This window comes from Castanea sativa, chromosome 3, assembly GCF_040712315.1.
Source record: "Castanea sativa cultivar Marrone di Chiusa Pesio chromosome 3, ASM4071231v1".
NCBI classification, from domain to species: domain Eukaryota; kingdom Viridiplantae; phylum Streptophyta; class Magnoliopsida; order Fagales; family Fagaceae; genus Castanea; species Castanea sativa.
Window position 1 is genome coordinate 5,363,023 of NC_134015.1, and position 9,494 is coordinate 5,372,516.

Below are 9,494 nucleotides of genomic sequence, written 5' to 3' on the forward strand. Positions count from 1 at the left end.
TCGATAGAAGCCTATCTATTGAGGATTAATGTTGAAGCTTGACACAAGCTGAATCTGTTAAGAATTACGAAATAAGAATTTCTAGATCTAATTACAGGCATATCCTTGAGTATTTGTGTAGTCTTCTTTTTCTCACAACCTAGACATATAAAAAGATTATTTTAAGAGTCGTCTCAAGGTCTTTTGGAATCCATACACGCATATTGTGACCGGAGACAAAAATTACTCTAGTTCATCTTTCTCTTTGTAGAAGTTACTGCGTCTTTACGCCAAGGGTTTTGTGACCAAGGAGTTTCTTGATCTTCATGTTGATGAACTGAAGAACTTTGCAGCCAACATCTTACTCAACTTGGTGTGTTAGTTACGTACTGAGATCCGCGCATCATTAGTTAGTCATGTATTGAGATTTGTGCTTTGGAAGGAGAGATTGCTGCTACAATACAAGTCCAATTGGGTATTGAGGTAAGGGTTCAACTGTAGGTTGGTATTAGGTATTGAGATTCCTTTTACTTGTAACCGTTTGTTTTGATAATAGTGGATTCTCGGGAGTGGTGATCTTAAATTCACCCGGTGGGGTTTTGAGTCAGAGGTTTCCTTATTCGTAAACAAATCACCGTATCAAATTTATTTTTCGCTGCATTTAGTTTAATTGGTGATTTGTTTGTACTACCACACTATTGCATGTTAAATTGACTTAATTAATTAACTTGGATAATTAATTAATTAATTTGAAAAAGAGGTCAATTCATTCTTGCCCTATTAGATTGAAAAGAAACTATAGGATGGGTAAAATGTGCTTGAAGATAGTCAAAGTATTTTTAAAGACCATTGTTAGTATTCTTCTTAGTGATCCAATACTTTTACTAGTCTTTTAGTTGATTTGGTTGACACTTAAATAGACTAATTACGGACCTACGTGTTATGCATGATAATTTTTTTTTTTTTTATGGTGCTCTCTTTCTTCTTTTTATTCTTCTTCTTCTTCTTTCTTTTTTTGCAATTTGGTCTAAGGTTTTAAAAAAGAAAAAAAAGGTACATGTAAGTTTTTCATTAACTTAAAGACAAAAAATAACTAAATTAATAAAACCAATTGACTACTCCATAAATCACACACTACACTATATTTAATATCATAAACAACTTATAAATTACAACTCAATTCCATCATACAACTACATGATCAAAAAATGAACTACAACATGAATTTCCTTATGAATTACTAGAAATTTTCACAATTTTTGGAAGAGCTTAAATTCAAATAAATAGAATTGTTTACCTCAAAAAAAAAAATTGTCTTTATAATGTGTCCTCATGAAACGTTACAATGCATAAAAGGAAAACCAATACTTTTTAATTCATCTTAAATTTCTTTTTAAATAAAATTTATTGTTAAAAAATAATACTTTTTTTTTTCTCAAGAAGTCTAAAATTGTTATCATTATTCACATGTATTTTAACAATTAACATTATATGAATTTTTGTATAATCATATAATCTTCTTATTCTCAATCATACTTTTCTCCTTTAGGTAATTAGATTGTATTTTCCAATTAATTTTTATTTTTTTCTCATTTTTATTACTTAATTGTATCATTTATCATTGCTATGCTCCAGTTGAGCCACTTCAACGGCCATGTCATTATCCTTTTTTTCTTTCTAATTTTTCCTATAAATTTTTTTAACATTTACTCATTTCAAGTAGATTAAAATCTCAATATTAAAGCCCAACCTTTTATCTTCCATATCCTAAAATAATGCCCTTGCTTCACCAATATGTTAGTTCTTCCAAAAGCCATCTAAAAAAATGGCATAGGTTTGTGGATTTGAAAGTCACAACATTAGGAATTATTCTTTTGTTGGATATTTCATGAAGAGCATTACAGCCTCATCAATCCTTTTATTTTTGCAATATCCAATGAACAATATGTTATAGCTAAACACGTTAGGTGAACAACCTCTCTCAATCATCGTATTAAAAATTTAAATGTTTTTATAGCATCATCCATTTTGTTTTGCAGACAGTAGCCATCAACCAAAGAGCTATAAGTGACTATGTCAAGCTCAATGCATCTTTGAATGATCACATCAAAAGCTTCTTTTGCCTCTCTCAATATCCCTTCTTTGCAAAGTGTGTCCAACAAAATGTTAAAGGTGTACATATTGAGAGGTGCTACGTCCACAACATTTTCACGACAAATCATAGATGGTAAATTGTTATTAGTTTTGAATTTAAATTCACAACTTAAATTACTTTTTTGCCCTCCCATAACAACAAATAACAACTTGCCATATATGATTTATTTTGAAAGTGTTGTAAAAATATTGTGGACATAGCATTTCTCATACACATTTGCCATGATCTTCCTTTGTGTTGTCTCATTTGGCATGATCTTCATTGCATAGGCCTTGAATCAACCCCACGAGCCCCTCTCCCCCATATATATATATATATATATATATATATATATATATATATATATATATGTGTGTGTGTGTGTGTGTGTGTGTGTGTGTGACAATCTATTTTTCGCTTGAAAAGTTTTTGGTGTAAACAAGAGTTATATATCATCTCAGCTGTGCATGTATACCAAAGTTTCAACATATAATCATGTTCTTGTGAGATTGTACCAATGTCTTATATCTATACCTGTGCTTCCTTCTTGGTGATTTTAGCCATGAATATTTCATATGTAGTCCTATTAAATAAGATTATCCACCTCATTAATCTTCTTTAAGGGGAATATTTCAAGGGAAAAATCGATTAACCCTAATAAACACATCGACTTATACCCCTCCAAAGAAAATGATTAAACTTTCGCTCAACAAACTTATAACTTTCTTTGGGAGTATAGAAATGCTAAACCAGTTTTTGATTTTTTTTTTTTTTTTTTTGCTGAAAAGCCTTTTAAGTTACAAAGTATGTAGGCAAAGATTGTCAACTTTAAAATTTAAACCAATCATTTATTAGAAAAATTCTAAAAAAATTTATTAGAGAAAGCATACTGACATTAATAACTAGTTTGGAAAGAATGAGAAAAAGAAATTGCATGGATTATGAGGGCTTATGGCCTCATATGTACTGACATTATCATGAGCTTCATTTTGAATAATACACAGGTATATATTTCTGTGTATATATTTTCGAATTATTTATAAACAAATTATACATAGATGTATATTGTGTGTGTACTGTATACGACTGACTGCATTTTGTTTAGTCTATTATACTTTTCCCTGTTTCCTAATCCAAAAACAACTTTCTTTTTATAAGAAAATTTGCTGATTTCATTACACGGGCAGAACCCAAATTTTGTATATCTAACTCGACTTGAGAGGCAACAATAGGTGGAGTATCGTCCACCCAATTTGTACAGCCCGAAATTACATCAGCAAATCTAGCTAATAAGAGGTGAGCAGCAGAATTACAATTCCTGCTAGTGAACGATGCTTTCTAGCTACGAAATTTTGATAGCCAAGTCTTTGTGCCAGTGATAACTGGTCAAACTGAGGCAGCGTGAGTTCCAGCTATAGCATGAATCACCACCTGAGAGTCGCTTTCCAGGATGATTTCATGCAATCCCAAGACCCAGGCGAAGATGGCCACGCAATCCAATGCTTTTGCTTCTATCTCCATAGCTCCAAGTGTGTAAGGAATTCTTTTAGAAAGGGCTCCCATGATCTGCCCTTTATCATTGCGAATCACCACACCAATGCCACAACAACCCTTGTCCAGTTGTCCTAATACAGCTCCATTGGTGTTGCAGTTGCAGCAAGATTATCAGCTTTCTGAAGCCCTCTCTTGTCAGCCATTCTTTTTTTGAATAAACAATATTGTATTTTTTTTTATTAAACTAATGAATTATAAAATTCCGGGTACATCTTTATCCAGTAAACACATATCCTCCACCAAATACACTGAATCATTACATCATTGAAGCTTTTGGCTTCAGTTGCTAGCCTCTATGCCGGTCGGTTTGTACAAGTAAAGCCGTGAGTAAATGATATGCGGCCAAATCCTAAATTAATAGGACCCTTTCCACATAGTTCATCCGCCAAGCCTTTAATCTCGTACTCCAGTACTAAATTCTGAAGCCCCAGCTGCACTGCAAATTGCAACGCACTGCATAATCCTAGAGCCTGTTCTTCAATCCAATCATTGCCTGCTTCTATTCTTGCACACGTAGCCCCAGTACAATGACGCCCACTATCACAGATAACCACTACCAAAACATGCCCGATTATCTTGTAGTTTTTGAATACTAATTGTTAATCCATATTCCTTCCATTTGAAGGCCTATGTTTCATACATCCTTCATGACTGCTTGCATTTGCCGTCTAGGAAGCCTTGGATTCTAAAGTAAGGCCACTGCTTCAACGTTAGCTAGAAGAGTAATAACCTACATAAATCCTGTGTTTTGTTGCCTTGAGAGATTCCTTGACAGCCAGACAGATGATCGCCACCTTGGTAGCTAAACTAAGATCCTTTTGTCTTCTCGATCTCAGCAAACAAAACCTAACCCGGCTTATCTTTTATTCTTTGATCTACAATCTGACACTAACAGAATACCTTGTCAGCTCATACATTCCACAAAGCCTTTATTTAGCTTCCCCTATATAGATTATTGTGAAGAAACTTGTTGCCTATCAAAGGTTTCCCAGCAAGTGCAAAAAAGACATGCAGAAGATGGGACAGCCTCAACATTGATGAGCATTCACTAAAAAACAGATTTGTTCCTGAAATACTACAGGTTTTACAACTTCCCCTGCAAAAATTAATGAAAAATCAAGATATTTCTTATGATTATCAATACCCCCATTAATCAGTTTTATCCTCCACTGCTGTAAGTATTGCCAATTGCAAACAAACTAATCTTTCATTTCATAAATACATCAAGCTAATTCCATTTTAAGCTACATTCACATAATAGCTGTTCAGGGATTTTTTTTTTTTGTGCCACATGGCAATTGCCCATTTGACAAATAAATATTGGGTCTTTAGCATATAGGGTCCAAGCTGGATAGTCACATGTGGATTGGGCCCTATGCCCAATTATTAACAAACAATTGTGGCCTATGGATGGTCACAACTGAATTGGAAAACTAGTTTCCTGTGACAGGTAAGCTTTGAATGCTGGTTAGAACATAGAAAAGGTAACAAGAATGATAAATAAGAAGATATAGGAATCTGGTACAAATCAGGATTATTGAGTATCAAACCCACGATGACTGTAATTCTTCTAAAAAATTCCACAACCATAAATATTAAGCTATACACAATCATAGGAGGTTACATAAAAGGGCCTGTTTGGCACCCAAGTTTTAACACACAACTACACATTTTAAACAACATTACACACATTTCCGCACACTTTTTCACCCACATGTATATCAAAAACACTCAAACAACATAACTTAAACTACTCTCCTAAACACCCCCTAAGTAACCTGCTAAAGTAATAAGCTACTGGCTAAGCGACTACGCTTCCTTATATTTTAACATCACTAAATGCTCACTTGTTCCTCAAAAATATTTTTTTCCTTGATAAGTTATAGACCCATTAACTAAAGGAGGAGGAAGTATCATTTAAGCTAAAACTCATTAACTCCTCAAAATAACAAACTTAGCTTATTGAATATTCTTCAACCATAGTCAGGCTCCTATGTCAGCACTTCTTCTGTTCCTTGCCAAATAGAAACCAGCTTTATTTTATCTATCAAAAAAAGAAACCGGTTTTATTTGATTCTTTTTTCTTTTGTTTTATTTTTTTTAAGAATAAACTTGTAGGGGTCTCGTTTTTGTCCTATTAAAGCACCTTAACACAATCATAAAAGACATTGACATTGGATCTCATGACCAACAAAGCATCTTGTTTCTATTGTACCAAAATGCAATCTAAGTTTCCAATCTTCTAGTTAATGGACAAAGAAGCAACTTCCTAAAGTTGATAAGCTATTCAAGCTACACTAGTCCAGATTACTAGACCAATGTCAATATAGTTTAAGAAAGCTTATGATACTAGGGCATGTTCAAACATTGAAACACGTCTTCACTACACCTTATTATAGGAGAAAATATATAATGTTTGAGCATAATATATAGTTTAATTAATTTACATTTAACATGCAACAACTAGACTTAATTTCATTAGAGGGAACACTTAAAATTAAAAACTTTAATTTGGCCAAGCCAATGGACAAATAACCACACAAAAAATGCTACACTTTACAAAAATAATATTTAGCATTAACATCACATCAGCCAAACTTTGAAATGAATATTGACAAAAATAAGTTTAAAGCAACCAAAATAAATACACAATAAAATTGCAACAAAAGATAAAACTGTTAAAGGAACAAAAAGTCTTGTTACAAAAAAAGAAAATTAATATCATCTTATAAAAAGAGTAAAATTCACTAGAAGCCAATATTCGTCACTTACAAATTGAATTCTGAATGGTTAGAATATGAAAGGTGTTCTTGACATTGAGAAACTAAAATGCCTTCACACTAACTTCTGAAACAATTCTTGAATGTTTCTATTAGCTTGACTAGATGATAGCTAGTCAACCAACATCGTTGCAGTGGTCACATCTGCTGAGAATCCCTTGTCAATCATTATTTGGAGATATTTCATTGCCTTTGATGCCTCATTATGTTGCAAATACCCTTGGATGATTGTGTTATATGTGCAATCAGTTGGTGAACAACCATTCCCATCCATTTTCTCAAGCAGTTCACTTGCTTCATCTATTAATCCCTCTTTGCAAAGCCCTTTGATCATTATAGTGTAAGTATGAACATCAAGTTGCAACCCTTTGGTAAAAAGGCTATAAAAGAGTTCTTTTGTAGTCGTAAGTTTCTTGGCATTATATAAACCATCAATCAAGTTACTGTAAATCACAATATCACGGTTCAACCTTTTGTCTTCCATCTCCTGAAACAATAACATTGCCTCAACAATTCTTCTATTCTTACATAAGCCATCTAACAAGATGGCAGAGGTTTGGGGATTTGGATATTGGCTACAAGCTTGCATCTTACTAAATAGCTCCAATGTAGTTTGGGGTTTCCCAACTTAGAAAAACCCATCGATAAGAGTGCTGTAAGTCACAACATTAGGAATCACTCCCTTGTTGGACATTTCATGAAACAGACACATTGCCTCATCAATTCTTTTATTTTTGCAATATCCATTTATCAATATGCTATAACTAAACACATTAGGCGAACAACCCTTCTCAACCATCGTATTAAATGTTTTGGTAGCATCATTCATTTTGTTTTGCAAACAGTAACTATCAATCAAATAATTGTAAGTGATTTTGTCAGGCTTAATGCCTCTTTGAATCATCACATTAAAAACTTCTTTTGCCTCCTTCAACATCCCCCCTTTGCAAACTGAGTCCACCAATATGTTAAAGGTGTACACATCCGACATGATCTTCCTTTGCGTCATCTCATTAAACAAAGTAGCAGCCTCCCCCCACCGGCCAAAATTGCATAGGCCTTGAATTAAGCAGGTTTAAGTTACAAGGTTCGACTGGATGCCTTTACTCATCATTTCAGATAAAAGGTCCAAGGCCTCAGTTACCGATCTATCCTTACATAAATTGTCAATGATTGTGCTATAGAGCACCACATCAGGTTCAAATTTACCAATTTCTATCTTCCTGAGCAACCTAATAGCCGCACCAGTCTTGCCAATCTTACACAGACCGTTTACTATCGTCCCACAAGTAATCACATTAGGTTGATACTCTTTGTTCTCCATTTCCTCTACCAACCTCACAGCTGCAGAAATATTATCTTGAAGACAGAGACCTTTAAGAAGAGTGTTTAGAGTAGATTAGGTAGGCTGATAACCAAGTTTCAAAATAGTTGCTAAGATAGAGAAACCAAGAGCGATCCGGTTCAAATGGCAGTAGCAATTAATCAAAACATTGAGAGTATAAACATTGGGAGTAATTCCAAAGGAGCCCATATCTCTAATTAGAGTAATGACCACGGAGTAATACTCATTCTTGCAAATGGCGCCCAACAATTGAGTAAAATCCACAATGGAAGGCAAAGGGTGCATGTGAAGCATTTTATCAAACAGGTCTAAGGCATGATCAAGATTCCTAAAGTTTCTAGATTTGCGGTGATCTCTCACAGTTTTCAACAACTGATTCTGGTTCTGATTTGGGGTTTTCGCATTTTCTCTAATGATATAAGTAGAATAAGTATAAGCATGAAATGGAAGGCTTACTCTAATAATGAAAGGATTGCATATATAAACAAGAGAGGATGTTGATTTACCCATTTCATCGAGAAGAAGAAGCAGCAGCAAATCTGGTTTGCTACCAATTCGGTTCAGATCGAGTTTGGATTCAAGAACTTCAAAAAGGAGAAATCTTGGTCCGGTCCTGTGGTGATGGAGATTGGAGCAGCGAAAGCGAGAGTGAGGGAATGATTTAAATATATTTTTAATTTTTTTTTGTTTTGTTATTAGCTATTACACATGCTCCTTCAAAAAGAATGGTTTGATTTTTTTGGTGAAAATAGAAAGTGAATAAGTTTTTTTTTTTTACAACTTTTTCAATTTTTCATTAAAATTTTCATAAAATTTAATGCATATATTAAGGGCATACATTAACCTGACTATATTATTTAATTACGCAAATACTCTATTGGTTTTTGTTTTTCAACTCAAAAAAAAAAAACTCTTGGTTTTTATTTTAATTTTTCAGAATTCCTCTACTAAGCAGCATTCTAATTTGGCCCTATGAAGTTGTATGGCGCAAGGCATCAACCCTAGTTCTTTGAATTATGTACCATTCACTAAAATAAAGGGCACATGTTCATAAGGAACGAGCATATGCTCAACATGATGGATTGAATTCCTAAATTATAAAAATACACATAGACAAGAAAAATATTTTGTACCAATAAACATATTTTTCTTTTTAAAAATACCAACATTAGAAAATATATTAAAAAAATTATTCTATCAATATGTGACTTTATTAGGACTTTTACAAATTAATTTATTGATTATGTAATCATTTTAATTGAGAAATGGAATTACAAAAAAAAAAAAAGAGCTTTAAAGATAATTATGGTTAATCTTGTAGTTATGCTTTTAGTCAATTAATCTTTGCCAAATTAGTCCCACTATTTAAATAAAGTGGGTACTCTAAAATTATACTTGTAAGTGCACAATTGCACCTGGCCCCAAGAACAGTTACGGGCTCAGGCCCAACGAGCCTTAAACAATGTAATTTGTAGAGTGTGGGCTTGAAACCCAGGTTAGAAGTGTTTGAGTATTAAATAGCAAGCTAAAGATTATAAACACTTAAAAACAACAAAGAATGCTATGAATCAATCTGCTCGGACGTAAGCAGAAGCTCTTATATAATTTCTCTCTCTTTCTTTTTCTCTTTCTTTTAGGTTACAAAGAGGGAGATCCACCTTTCTGTCTTAGATTCCTCCTTAAATACTACTCTCTTGAATAC

At 33.4% G+C, this 9,494-nt stretch overlaps 1 pseudogene; it reads right to left on the reverse strand.

The window, feature by feature from the left end:
- Positions 1 to 6,436: 6,436 nt before the first annotated feature.
- LOC142629919 (uncharacterized) lies at positions 6,437 to 8,398 on the reverse strand (annotated as a pseudogene).
- Positions 8,399 to 9,494: the final 1,096 nt, after the last annotated feature.